Here is a 15,746-nt window from a genome sequence, read left to right as displayed (position 1 = left end):
GAGGTCGGCAACTGATGTTGGGCGATTAGGCCTGGCTCGCAGTCGAAGTTCCAATTCATTCCAAAGGTTTTCGATGGGATTGAGGTCAGGGTTCTATGCAGGCCAGTCAATTTCTTCCACACCGATCTCGACAAACCATTTCTGTATGGACCTCGCTTTGTGAACGGGGGCATTGTCATGCTGAAACAGAAAAGGGCCTTCCCCAAACTGCCACAAAGTTGGAAGCACAGAATTGTCTAAAATGTCATTGTATAATGTAGCGTCAAGATTTCCCTTCACTGGAGCTAAGGGGCCTAGCCTGAACCATGAAAAACGAGCCCCAGACCATTAATCCTCCTCCACCAAACTTTAAAGTTGGCACTATGCATTGGGTCAGGTAGCGTTCTCCTGACATCCGCCAAACCCAGACTCGTTTGTCGGACTACCAGATGGTGAAGCGTGATTCATCACTCCAGAGAACGCGTTTCCACAGCTCCAGAGTCCAATGGCGGCGAGCTTTACACCACTCCAGCTGACGCTTGGCATTGCGCATGGTGATCTTAGGCTTCTGTGCGGCTGCTCGGCCATGGAAACCCATTTCATGAAGCTCCCGACAAACAGTTATTGTGCTGACGTTGCTGTTTGGATCTCAGTAGTGAGTGTTGCAACCGAGGACAGACACATTTTACGCGCTACACGCTTCAGCACTCTCAGTCCCGTTCTGTGAGCTTGTGTGGCCTACCACTTCGTGGCCGAGCAGCTGTTGCTCCTAGATTGTTGCTCTTAGGTGTTTCCACTTCAAAATAACAGCACTTGCAGTTGACCAGGGCAGCTCTAGCAGGGCAGAAATTTGACACACTGACTTGTTGGAAAGGTGGCATCTTATGATGGTGCCACGTTGAAAGTCACTGAGCTCTTCAGTAAGGCCATTCTATTGCCAATGTTTGTCTGTGGAGATTGCATGGCTGTGTGCTCAATTTTATAAACCTGTCAGTAAACGGTGTGGCTGAAATAGCCGAATCCACTAATTTGAAGGGGTACATACCTTTGAACAGTCGTGGTCAAAAGTTTTGAGAATGACACAAGTATTGGTCTTCACAAAGTTTGCTGCTTCAGTGTTTTTAGATATTTTTGTCAGATGTTACTATGGTATACTGAAGTATAATTACAAGCATTCCATAAGTGTCAAAGGTTTTTATTGACAATTACATTAAGTTTATGCAAAGAGTCAATATTTGTAGTGTTGACCCTTCTTTTTCAAGACCTCTGCAATCCTCCCTGGCATGCTGTCAATTAACTTCTGGGCCACATCCTGACTGATGGCAGCCCATTCTTGCATAATCAATGCTTGGAGTTTGTCAGAATTTATGGGTTTTTGTTTGTCCACCCGCCTCTTGAGGATTGACCACAAGTTCTCAATGGGATTAAGGTCTGGGGAGTTTCCTGGCCATGGACCCAACATTTCGATATTTTGTTCCCCAAGCCACTTAGTTATCACTTTTGCCTTATGGCAAGGTGCTCCATCATGCTGGAAAAGGCATTGTTCGTCACCAAACTGTTCTTGGATGGTTGGGAGAAGTTGCTCTCTGAGGATGTGTCGGTACCATTCTTTATTCATGGCTGTGTTCTTAGGCAAAATTGTGAGTGAGCCCACTCCCTTGGCTGAGAAGAAACCCCACACATGAATGGTCTCAGGATGCTTTACTGTTGGCATGACACAGGACTGATGGTAGCGCTCACCTTGTCTTCTCTGGACAAGCTTTTTTCCGGATGCCCCAAACAATCGGAAAGGGGATTCATCAGAGACATTGACTTTAACCCAGTCCTCAGCAGTCCAATCCCTGTACCTTTTGCAGAATATCAGTCTGTCCCTGATGTTTTTCCTGGAGAGAAGTGGCTTCCTCGCTGCCCTTCTTGACACCAGGCCATCCTCCAAAAGTCTTCAAATAAAATAAAATAAAATAAAATGTTATTTGCCACATGCCACATTCACGGTAATGTCTAAGGTATAGACATTACAGTGAAATGCTTACTTACAGCCCTTAACCAACAATGATTATTTTTTTTATACAAAAGTAAAATGAAATAAAATAAAACAAAACAACAACAACAAAAAAGTGTTGAGAAAAAAAGAGCAGAAGTAAAATAAAATAACAGTAGGGAGGTATTATGTAGGGGGGTACCGGTGCAGAATCAATGTGTGGGGGCACCGGCTAGTTGAGGTAATATTTACATGTGGGTAGAGTTAAAGTGACTATGCATAAATAATTAACAGAGTAGCAGCAGCGTAAAAAGATGGGGTGGGGGTGGGGGGGCAGTGCAAATAGTCTGGGTAGCCATGATTAGCTGTTCAGGAGTCTTATGGCTTGGGGGTAGAAGCTGTTGAGAAGCCTTTTGGACCTAGACTTGGTGCTCCGGTACCGCTTGCCGTAGGGTAGCAGAGAGAACAGTATATGACTAGGGTGGCTGGACTCTTTGACAATTTTGAGGGCCTTCCTCTGACACCACCTGATATAGAGGTCCTGGATGGCAGGAAGCTTGGCCCCAGTGATGTGCTGGGCCGTACGCACTACCCTCTGTAGTGCCTTGCGGTCGGAGGCCGAGCAGTTGCCATACCAGGCGGTGATGCAACCAGTCTGGATGCTCTCAATGGTGCAGCTGTAGAACTTTTCTGAGGATCTGAGGACCCATGCCAAATCTTTTCAGTTTCCTGAGGGGGAATAGGCTTTGTCGTGCCCTCTTCATGACTGTCTTGGTGTGTTTGGACCTTGATAGTTTGTTGGTGATGTGGACACCAAGGAACTTGAAGCTCTCCACCTGTTCCACTACTTCCCGGTCGATGAGAATGGGGGCATACTCAGTCCTCTTTTTTTTCCTGTAGTCCACAATCATCTCCTTTGTCTTGGTCACGTTGAGGGAGAGGTTTTTATCCTGGCACCACACGGCCAGGTCTCTGACCTCCTCCCTATAGGCTCTCATCATTGTCGGTGATCAGGCCTACCACTGTTGTCATGCAGTCATGGGTGAACAGGGAGTACAGGAGGGGACTGAGCACGCACCCCTGAGGGGCCCCCGTGTTGAGGATCAGAGTGGCAGATGTGTTGTTACCTACCCTTACCACCTGGGGGCGGCCCGTCAGCAAGTCCAGAATCCAGTTGCAGAGGGAGATGTTTAGTGCCAGGATCCTTAGCTTAGTGATGAGCTTTGAGGGCACTATGGTGTTGAACGCTGAGCTGTAGTCAATTAATAGCATTCTCACCTCTTCCTCTTGTCCAGGTGGGAAAGGGCAGTGTGGAGTGCAATCGAGATTGCATCATCTGTGGATCTGTTGGGGCGGTATGCGAATTGGAGTGGGTCTAGGGTTTCTGGGATAATGGTGTTGATGTGAGCCATGACCAGCCTTTCAAAGCACGTCATGGCTACAGACGTCAGTGCTACGGGTCGGTTTTCATTTAGGCAGGTTATCTTAGTGTCCTTGGGCACGGGGACTATGGTGGTCTGCTTGAAACATGTTGGTATTACAGACTAAGTCAGGGACATGTTGAAAATGTCAGTGAAGACCCTTGCCAGTTGGTCAGCACATGCTCGGAGTACAGGTCCTGGTAATCCGTCTGGCTCTGCGGCCTTGTGAATGTTGACCTGCTTAAAAGTCTTACTCACATCGGCTACGGAGAGCGTGATCACATAGTCATCTGGAACAGTTGGTGCTCTCATGCATGCTTCAGTGTTGCTTGCCTCGAAGCGAGAATAGAAGTGGTTTAGCTCGTCTGGTAGGCTTGCATCACTGGGCAGCTCACGGCTGTGATTCCCTTTGTAGTCTGTAATAGTTTTAAAGCCCTGCCACATCCGACGAGCATCAAAGCCGGTGTAGTACGATTCAATCTTAGTCCTGTATTGACTCTTTGCCTGTTTGATGGTTCGTCGGAGGGCATAGCGGGATTTCTTATAAGCTTCCGGGTTAGAGTCCCGCTCCTTGAAAGCGGCAGCTCTACCCTTTAGCTCAGTGCGGATGTTGCCTCTAATCCATGGCTTCTGGTTGGGGTATGTACATACGGTCACTGTGGGGAACGACGTCATCGATGCACTTATTGATGAAGCCAGTGACTGATGATGTGTACTCCTCAATGCTATCTGAAGAATCCCGGAACATGTTCCAGTCTGTGGTAGCAAAACAGTCCTGCAGCTTCGCATCTGCGTCATCTGACCACTTTTTTATTAACCGAGTCACTGGTGCTTCCTGCTTTAGTTTTTGCTTATAAGCAGGAATCAGGAGGATAGAGTTATGGTCATATTTTTTCTTCTGGTTGCACATTAACATGCTGGTAGAAATTAGGTAGAACGCATGTAAGTTAAAAAATATATATTTGCCTCACTGTGCATGCAGATACACTCACACCTGCCTGCTGCCATTCCTGAGCAAGCTCTGCGCTGGTGGTGCCCCGATCCCACAGCTGAATCAACTTTAGGAGACGGTCCTGGCGCTTGCTGGACTTTCTTGGACGCCCTGAAGCCTTCTTAACAACAATTGAACCTCTCTCCTTGAAGTTCTTGATTATCCGATAAATGGTTGATTTAGGTGCAATCTTACTAGCAGCAATGTCATTGCCAGTGAAGCCCTTTTTGTGCAAAGCAATGATGACGGCACGTGTTTCCTTGCAGGTAACCATGGTTAGCAGAGGAAGAACAATGATTTCAAGCACCACCCTCCTTTTAAAACTCAATCAGCATGACAGAGTGATCCCCAGCCTTGTCCTCATTAACACTCTCACCTGTGTTAACGAGAGAATCACTGACATGATGTCAGCTGGTCCTTTTGTGGCAGGGCTGAAATGCAGTAGAAATGTTTTTTGGGGATTAAGTTCATTTTCATGGCAAAGAGGGACTTTGCAATTAATTGACTGATCACTCTTCATTATTTGTGTCATTCTCAAAACTTTTGACCACGACTGTATATATAGTGTAGTTTAACAGGCAAAAATGACCTAAAATGAATAATATGCAAGATAGATGTCATTTATTCATGCGTAGCTAACTAACAATTCTTCGTTGCTCTCTGGCCAGTTTACAGTACTAGCTGCTAGCCAAATAGGCCTATTGACTTATTAGGGGCTTGCGATCTACGGTATGTAGACATGTAAACATGCCAAAATTAACACAGCATGTATTAATTAACGAATCAAGATAAAATATTGTAGTCATGCAATGTATGAGATGTGAATGGGCACCATTGCATTCCGAAGTAAGAGTGTGTTTTCTCTCGCTTCAGCTCAAATAATGGCTGCCATTGATTTCAAGAAATGTTGCGTCATTTTTTACTTGGTTGAGTCATATTTCTTTGCATACTTTCCATTGAAGCTTGCATCGATGTCTGCTTCAAAATATGTACAAACGGAGTGCGCATTCGAGAAATGCCCTCCATGCTCCGTTTCGCATACTTTGATTTGGACTCATACTCCGACCCTCCCGTGCTCCAATTTGCGAGCTCGGAGAACAGTAGTACGCATTTTGAGAAACACCCCCTGTCAGTTGAAATGGCAGGAAACACCCTGGTACTCCCAGACCCTGTGCTGCCTATGGCAATGGCACAGATAAATAATTAAATAAACATATGGATCAGACTCGCAGACGTTAAAGACCATCAGTTTCTGTGAAAAGTAGACAAATTATTTACCACACTAAAATAGACCAAAGAGAAATACATAAAACCACTAAAACTTTTAGCATGTATTTAAATTCACAATAAGATTTGTGAATGAAAACAACTTATAGCGTACATGCATGTACACTGAGTATACAAAACATTAGGAACACATTCCTAATGTTGAGTTGCACCGGCTTTTGCCCTGAGAAAAGCCTCAATTTGTCGGGGCATGGACTCTGTGTCAAGTTGGCTAGATGTCCTTTGGGTGGTGGACCATTCTTGATACACACGGGAAACTGTTGAGCATGAAAAACCCAGCAGTGTTGCATTTCTTGACACACTCAAACCAGTGCGTTTGGCACCTACTACCATACCCCGTTCAAAGGCACTTAAATATTTTGTCTTGCCCATTCACCTTCTGAATGGCACATAAACACAGTCCACGTCTCAATTGTCTCAAGGCTTAAAAATCCTTCTTTAACCTGTCACCTCCCCTTCATCTACACCGTTTGAAGTGGATTTAACAGGTGACATCAATAAGGGATCATTGTCAGTGTATATCATGGAAATAATTTGCTGAACTAAACCCAGTACTCCTCTCTTACGTTCTCTCGCACTCCCATCAATGACCACAAAGAGGGCAAATCCCAACTGAACATTAGTTCTGGCAAACAAATCACTGGCAAATATAACCCAAATACAATCGTAGCTGTGGGAAACTTAGCTGGGGAATGTATTTAATGACTGGGTCTGCTGTGTTGGCTTGAATGTATCTACCCCTCACTGTCCTTGTCTGCAGGGTCTGTGTGATGGCGTTGGGCCTGTAATTAATGGCCCGTGGTGTACGTGAATACTGTGTTTTCTCATTATACTGTTCATTTCTGAATTACTGTCCCACCAACCAGTTAGGCTCCTGGCTACTGGCACCTATACAATTATAAATTAGGTGCAAGGCAGGCGGCACTTGCACAGATGATGTGCTAGAGCAGTACGATGTAGCTGTATGGAAATTAGCAATTTATCACGTCTGTATTGAACACAATGATAGGGGAGTCTCATACCCATGACAATAGCAGAAAGGGTAATAAACATCCATATGTCTGTCTCCCAGGACCTGGTAGAATAACTTAGAGACATGAGAATCACATGGAACATTTTAATAGATGGGGTAAACAGGAATGCATTTAGCAGATAGAATCTTTCTGTCTCCTAGCTGATGCACCTGAGGGGTTTGAATGGTATGAACAGAGCCATGCCCTGGCTGGGCTTCACCTGCTGAGCAGCTATTAGGGCAACACAGCCTCCTGTGGGGATCCCCTGTATGGAGCTTCACTGGCAGGCCTGAGATGAGAAAGTTCAGAGGCGTCACAGGGTGAACAGGCTGCATGAGGTAGAGGCTTCAGGGGGAAATCTCCCAGAATACTCAGCGTCTCTGATCTCAGCAGGTGAGGCCTTCTGAACATGTGTCTCACTGCAGGGGTCTGATGCCAAGGGAGAGGAGACAAGACGCCCCCAAATCATCATCATGCTCTGAGGGGAGAGGTTATGTAAATGAGGGCAGAGAAAAGACAGCCAATTAAAAATTAATAATCCCATTTGAAGATAAAGACCTGACCTCTCATCGCTCCTCCTCCTCATCCTGTCGCCCTCCTCTGGGTGGAGATGGAGTTCAGGGAGGAACTACTTAAAGGTGACTATGAACAATCTATGCATCCTGACACTTAACATAGGCGTGTATATGTTTAAATGGGAATTCATACACACAGAAGTTGGCAGAGTTTACACAGGGAGCCTAGCCTAGCAGGTAATCTAGTGGTTAAGAGCATTGAGCCAGTAACCGAAAGGTCGCTGGTTCAAATCCCTGAGCTGGCAAGGTGGAAAACTCTGCTGTTCTGCCCCTTGAGCAAGGCAGTTAACCCCCAACAACAACTGCTCCCTGGGCGCCGATGTCATTTAAGGCAGCCCCTGCACCTCTCTGATTCAGAAGGGTTGGGTTAAATGCGGAAGACACTTTTGGTTGAATGCATTCAGTTGTGCAGCTGACTAGGTAACCCTTTCTATTTCCCAATTATTGGCAAAAGAGCTGATCTGATTGGACAAAATACCAATTATTGAAAAAATATCAGAATTGGGCTGCCTGTCTAAACTCAGCCATGGTGAACAGGCTGCAACCAATGAACTGGAGAAGTAGAAACTTCTCATCCAGCTCCTGGTGTGGACCGATGCACGCAACACACACAGTCCTGGTTCACTCAGGGGCCATCTTATTGTCTCATCTTATTGTCTCAAGGGCTTTTCCTATGGGCACAGCCTACGTGGAAGGCTACGGTGTCCTGCCTCGCAGTGCACCTGAGTTCACTGCCAATGAAGAGCTGATAATCATTGGAGCTAAAGAGCAACATTTGCCCATTATTGTTTTTAAAATTCTTCAAGCTCTGTCAAATTAGTTATTGATCATTGCTAGACAATAGATTTTCAAGTAGATTTAAGTTGAGAAAAAAGAAGAAACCAGCACACTGCTCTTGCTAGTATCACTGCTCTTTATTAAGCTTTACGTATTTTTTTCTCATCTTATTCAACTGTTACCATGCACCTGCAACAATGATAGCTCAGATGTGCGAGTGGCTTTTGAATTTTGAAAGTAGATTTAAGTTAAAACAGTAACTTGGCCACTTAAAAACATTCACTGTCTTCTTCGTAAGCAACTCCAGTGTAGATTTGGCCTTGTGCTTTAGGTTATTGTCCTGCTGAAAGGGGAATTCATCTCCCAGTGTCTGGTGGAAAGCAGACAGAACCAGGTTTTCCTCTAGGATTTTGCCTGTGCTTAGCTCCATTCCGTTTCTTTTTAATCCTGAAAAACTCCCCAGCCCTTAACGATTACAAGCATACCCAATTGATTTTCCACATTTATTGCAGTATTACTTTAGTGCCTTGTTGTAGCTTCCAACCACTCCTGCACACCGTTTTTTTTTCTTCATTTGTTTTTATCTGTATTGTTGTCTATCATTTGTTTTCTTTCGTGCAAATAAATAAATAATACATAAATAAAACAGGATGCATGTTTTGGAATATTTTGATTCTGAACAGACTTCTTTTCACTCTGTCAATTAGGTATTGTGGAGTAGCTACAATGTTGTTGATCCTCAGTTTTCTCCTATCACAGCCATTAAACTCTGTAACTGTTTTAAAGTCACCATTGGCCTCATGGTGAAATCCCTAAACGGTTTCCTTCTTCTCTGGCAATGGAGTTAGGAAGGACGCCTGTATCGTTGTAGTGACTGGTTGTATTGATACACCATCCAAAGTGTAAGGAATAACTTCACCGTGCTCAAATGGATATTTTATTTTTCCCATCTACCTTCTTTGCGAGGCATTGGAAAACCTCCCTGGTCTTTGTGGTCGAATCTGTGTTTGAAATGCACTGCTCGTCTGAGGGACCTTACAGATAATTGTATGTGTGGGGTAAAGAGATGAGGTAGTCATTAACAAATCATGTTAAACACTATTATTTCACATAGAATGAGTCCATGCAACTTATGTGACTGGTCTAAGGCACTGCATCGCAGTGCTAGCTGTGCCACTGGATATCCTGGTTCGAATCCAGGCTCTGTCGTAGCCGGCCGTGACCGGGAGACCCATGGGGTGGCGCACAATTGGCCCAGTGTCGTCCAAGGTAGAGGAGGGAATGGCCGGCAGGGATGTAGCTCAGTTGGTAGAGCATTGCGTTTGCAACGCCAGGGTTGTGGGTTCGATTCCCACGGGGGGCCAGTATGAAATTTTTTAAAAATAATGAATGCACTCACTAACTGTAAGTCGCTCTGGATAAGAGCGTCTGCTAAATGACTAAAATGTAAATGTAAAAATGTGACTTGTTAAGCACATTTTTACTCCTGAACTTATTTAGGCTTGCCATAACAAAAGTTACTTCACTCAAGACTTTTCAGCTTTTCATTTTTAATTAATTTGTAAATAAATCAAATAAAACATAATTCTGCTTTTACATTATGGGGTATTGTTTGTAGGCCAATGACCTAAAAATCTCAATTTACTCAATTTTAAATTCAGGCTGTAACACATTTTCTTTTGAAAAAGTAAAGTGCTGTGAATACTTTCTGAAGACACTCTTTATGATCCACAATATATGTATTGTTAGATGGGTGCATGTTTTGTGGTATGTTTTATATTGTTACTTCATTTGTAACTTATAGAGCACCTGTTATAGTCTATTGAACTATTGAACTACGCTACCCGTTGATATTAGCACAATTTTGCACTAAATTACCAGTGTTCATCATGTAATCAAGAACATTGTTATTTCTCAACTCTCAAAGCAAAACACCAGACTTCATCAGAAATTATACACATCGTTAATTTAATCGGAAAGTATTCTTTGACTTCATAAAAAAGCAATTTTATATTTAAATATTTTACCCAGTGGATATTAGCGGAGAATATAAAAAACAATATCTATCTTTCATTAGCTCTATCAGTGAAATAGCATGAAATAGCAGGACTAAAATGTGAAGAGCGAGAGAGAGATAGGTTTTTCTTGTGTTCTGAGCAAATCCAATAATTGAATGTGCATGCTCAGAATAAAATGACAGGGTGGTGGGTTGTCGTGGTTGTGTGAGCACACATTAACAGTGAATTTACAGACCTGCTTGTTGATCATTTCCTCTTTACCAGCTCCTGAATAACCCACTCACAGCAGCTTGTCCTGACAGAAGGGCATCATCATCTGTATCGCTGGGTGTTTATTGGTCTAAAGTAGAGGGGAACTCACACCGAATACAAACGACACTGTCATAAGGGTTGGCAGCTACATTTAAATATTTTTTTCCTCTAGCTTTAAGGCTACATAGAGAGCCGTAGAGAGCTACAAATCAAGTTAAAAAACCCAGTGAAAAGCTGAATGTATTGCAAATGACTGAATCAAGAAAGTGAACAAACTGTGAAGCAGCATGCTTGAACACACCTCAGCTGTGTTTAGTGGGGAGAGTAATGAATGATGAGCCATTATCATGAGAGTGAATCAGTGAGGAAGAAGAGGAGGAGGAGACCCTCTGAGGTGGTGAAGCATGCAGCGATAATGGCGGTTTCGGATGATTCGTCCCTCCACCAACGCATCCTTCCAATGAGACGTGGGATGCAGTAACAGCTATTATGTAGAGGTTCAGCACATACACAGAGAAACCAGTTTATCAAAACATATTACAGCAACATACACTAATGCACCCCCATACTCTTTCCCCATACTCCTCAGACCTACTGTAATACATGCAATAGAGAGCAAAGGGAAGCTCTGAAGAATCAAATAGACACATACAATTATGTACGGGATGATTTAACCAGCTTAAGGTTTCACTACTTTCCTTATCCATTGTTGACTAATCACAACTTGCAAAGAGGGAAATAATGCAATAACATAATGATGATGTGGTGATAGTCTGGTCCTTGTCCTTGTGTGTAATCCCAGCAAGGGCTTCCCCTGCTCCATGCCCCTGCTCTCTGTGTTCCTGACAGCTGTTGTAGCCAGCAGGTCCCCAAGCAGCTCACAGGCTCCATCTGATGTCATTTTGTCTGGTGTCAGCAGGGCAAGAGGCTTTGTTTCCCCATCAACACCTTCACCCCAGGGCCAAGCAACGTCTGGATTTGAGAGGATCCTAACAAATACTAATAATGAGACATGCACGATTCTCAAATCTCACAAATTTCACTTCATCCATATACAGTCAAGATGGCACGACATTTTCCTCATTACCAAATAACAACAAATACATTCTAAGCGTATTATAATGAAATCAGCTGAAGCCATGTGGTGTAAAGTAACTGTATAAACTCAAAGGGATGATAAACCTTATTAATTCCTGCTCTGCTGGAGAGATAGAGGTTTGAAAGAGCTATTTGCCTTTAATGATGAGTCGGTGCAATAAACCACAATGAGCTTCATGACAGAGATAAAACATTTTCTAGATCTACATGTAACTTATAGCCCTCCTCACCCTTGTAGCTCAATTGTGCCTTTCCCCAGCTCTGTCACATAACGAATGTGCTGTGTTGATGTTGCCACCTTTCCTACAGGTGCCTTTTCACTGACATTCAAAGGTTACTACCTTAAGTAGTTGTTCAGAGAGCGCATTGGGGGGTATGGTTACTTCATATTGAATCCAAGGTATTATCACACAACTCACAATTATAGTCCATGGAGTATGTGGTCACCCTTACAAAAAAGTCACATACAAAAATCACGTGACAAGACACGTGTGAACAAATCATGTGGAAATTGACACACCCGTGCGTTAATCTAAGTAACATAATTTAAAAATCCCTTTCAAAATCCATCAGTTTAAACTATTCATCAGTTTAAGCATGGGCTGCGTCTCAATCCACCACATCTGCCTATGTCGGCCTTCCGCATTTGCGGTGGAAAGTGGCCGAGCTACAATGGTGTTTGTCAGACCATGAGACATTCCGAAAATCGGTCTTCTGGTGAAAACGTCTGTTTGACGACCCCCATAAGTGTCATGGGACTCGTCTGAAGGTAACCCATACAAACAAATGGAAGTATGGAGGTAGTTTCGTGCCCCCAAAAATTAAGGGCTAAATATTTGTAAAAAAATAAATATATATATATATATAATGTATGTCTTATATCTCCTAGATATAGGACAGACACTTGCAATTTAAGAATGTGTTATTCAATGTGTTTCTATGGGCTATAGTAGTAAAAGCCAAATTAAATATTTTATTTAAAAAATTGTAAAAAAAGAACATGATAGCTAAAGGGGTCCTAAAATGTAAAAACAAATAGCTAAATTATCCATATGTCAGCTTAGTAACCCCCCTCCCCCACAGTGAAATGTTCACGAGTCAGACACGTGGGTTATTAAGGTTTCGAGGCTGACGTTTGGCAACTCGAACTTTCAGCTCCCTCCACAGATGTTTCTATGGGATTAAGGTCTGGAGACTGGCTAGGCCACTCCAGGACCTTAATGTGCTTCTTATTGAGCCCCTCCTTTGGATCATTGTCATGCTGGAATACCCATCAACGACCCATTTTCAATGCCCTGGCTGAGGGAAGGAGGTTCTCACCCAAGATTTGACGGTACATGGCCCCATCCATCGTCCCTTTGATGCGGTGAAGTTGTCCTGTCCCCTTAGCAGAAAAACACCCCCAAAGCATAATGTTTCCACCTCCATGTTTGACGGTGGGGATGGTGTTCTTGGGGTCATAGGCAGCATTCCTCCTCCTCCAAACATGGCGAGTTGAGTTGATGCCAAAGAGCTCAATGTTGGTCTCATCGGACCACAACACTTTCACCCAGTTCTCCTCTGAATCATTCAGATGTTCATTGGCAAACTTCAGACGGGCATGTATATGTGCTTTCTTGAGCAGGGGGACCTTGCGGGCACCGCAGGATTTCAGTCCTTCACGGCGTAGTGTGTTACCAATTGTTTTCTTGGTGACTATGGTCCCAGCTGCCTTGAGATCATTGACAAGATCCTCCCGTGTAGTTCTGGGCTGATTCCTCACCGTTCTCATGATCATTGCAACTCCACGAGGTGAGATCTTGCATGGAGCCCCAGGCCGAGGGAGATTGACAGTCCTTTTATGTTATTTCCATTTGTGAATAATCGCACCAACTGTTGTCACCTTCTCACCAAGCTGCTTGGCGATGGTCTTGTAGCCCATTCCAGCCTTGTGTAGGTCTACAATCTTGTCCCTGACATCCTTGGAGAGCTCTTTGGTCTTGGCCATGGTGGATAGTTTGGAATCTGATTGGTTGATTGCTTCTGTGGACAGGTGTCTTTTAAACAGGTAACAAGCTGAGATTAGGAGCACTCCCTTTAAGAGTGTGCTCCTAATCTCAGCTCGTTACCTGTATAAAAGACACATGGGAGCCAGAAATCTTTCTGATTGAGAGGGGGTCAAATATTTCCCTCATTAAAATGCAAATCAATTTATAAAATTTTGACATGCGTTTTTCTTGATGTTTTTGTTGTTATTCTGTCTCTTACTGTTCAAATAAACCTACCATAAAAATTGTAGACTGATCATTTCTTTGTCAGTGGGCAAATGTACGAAATCAGCAGGGGATCAAATACTTTTTTCCCTCACAGTATATATGTATATATTTCCACATATTTAACCCCTTTTTTTGTGTAGGCTCAAAACTACCTTAATACTTCCATTCGTTTTTTTAAACCGGTACTGGTTACCTTCAGACAAGTCCCGTGATACCTTTAGGGGTCGTATAGCAAAATGAAGAACACCATCGTGTTTGTGAGAATCTCCCCTTTCCACAGTGGGGTTAGTTTGTAGCCCAAACAGTTTGGATGCTACAGACATTTTTGTGAGAAGACCGATTTTCGGGATGCCACCTTTCACCGCAGATGCGGAAGTGCGACACTGGTGAATGCGGTGGATTGAGACGCATCCAATGAAAAAAAACTGATATCGCTAGCTTAAATTGACAGATATTGATGGGGATTTTTTTGTTATGTAACTTAAATTGACGCATTTAAGCTCAACATGTGAAAACAGCTATTTTACATGTGAAACTGTACATTTGACGTGTTTTATTTTTGTACGGGCGACTCTCGTTATTCCCACAATGCTGTTAATTTGTCCTCGAGATACAAAGTCACCTCCTCTCTTCAAATGTCACAGCACACTCATATGGGTATTTGATTCCTGGAAGCACATGGCCAAGGCCTGGGCGGTGGTCATTGCTCATGACAGAGACTGGTCCATGGTTTAATAAGATATGATGGACATAGGTGGCATCGGGACAGAGGCTCTGGCTGGAAGCTGGAAGATATAAAAACCTTGTGACATCTCCTTAGGGATGAAGAAGAAAAATAATCAGACAACAAGATGGTGGCAACAGCAATGTGGTGACTTACTGATAACCTTGGAGTTTGCAGTTATTGTTATGATGACTTCAACAGAGCTAAAAGTGTTTGACATCCACATCCACAATACCGGGACAGTAGGAGAGTCACTATTTCTTATCTTCAAAAGAAAACATTCATGATGTGACAACTGTGACCCACATGTCCTGTTTCGACCCAGAAATGCATATGATGTAGAGGAATATGAAATTATATAGGAAGGTATTATCTTCAAGTGTCAGTAACTACTAGAAATACCTCTAATGGCCTTTAAAACTATTACTTTTTCATATTTCCTGCTGAAGCCATAATATTGGGTTATCATTTATGAAGGTTTGGTTTGCTGGATCCTGGGTCATAACAATAATGATGCAATGCCTAATTTGACTAACATCATTTCCAGAATATATCTGTTCCTATAACCATATCCTCAAAAGAAAATCTACCTTGTAGTGCAGAGCCCGGAGCCTGTCCCCTTGATAAGCAGTTCCACAGATAGTGGCCTGGGGGCTTTGATAATGCCACTGCCGATTGGAATCCTTCACATAAATCCCAGGGCCTATTTGAAGTTGTGGGCCCTCTCGCTTCGTTCTTATTTTCTCTGGATTGGAGGTGTCGGCCAATGATACAGCCTCAGGAACAGAAACACAGATAAATTGGATTTTCATGAATTTTTACCAGCAGTTTGAACGACCTGTCAGATCAGCATCCCTCTTCTCCAGTTTCTGTCAAATCTGACATGTCTGCATTTCTCTCTGACTCCAATTTACATGTGCAACAACAGCAAGATAAAGTAGTCCCATCAGTTTTTTTCTCCTTATAAGCCGTATAGGTATATGAGGCAACCGTGTCATACATTGCAAAAGCAAGCAATGCTATCTGTTCAACCCAACTGAATTAAATGCTGTTAGCTATTGAATAAATGATCTTTATTCAATCACTGTTTGACTCATTGTTGAACTTCACTTCTCACTTCAAACAGAAATGAAATCCTGGCCAGAGAGATCAGGGGTAAATTAACACAGTAATATGGATGCTATTCTCTATCATCCACTGGCCTTTACCATTAGAACAGCAAACAGTCAAACCCAGGCTGTTTTCTCCTGAATGCTCTTTGGTGGTTCCTCTCCCTGTGCATTAGCTTATCAGGCAGTCAAAGGAATTAGGACTTCCCTCTAGAGCAAAGCCCTTCAGAGTTACATCAGTCACCTTTGATTCCCCACCGCACATC

The sequence above is a fragment of the Coregonus clupeaformis genome, chromosome 15 (assembly GCF_020615455.1).
Source record: "Coregonus clupeaformis isolate EN_2021a chromosome 15, ASM2061545v1, whole genome shotgun sequence".
In the NCBI taxonomy this organism is placed as follows: Eukaryota; Metazoa; Chordata; class Actinopteri; order Salmoniformes; family Salmonidae; genus Coregonus; species Coregonus clupeaformis.
Note: the sequence above shows the minus strand (reverse complement) of the source record.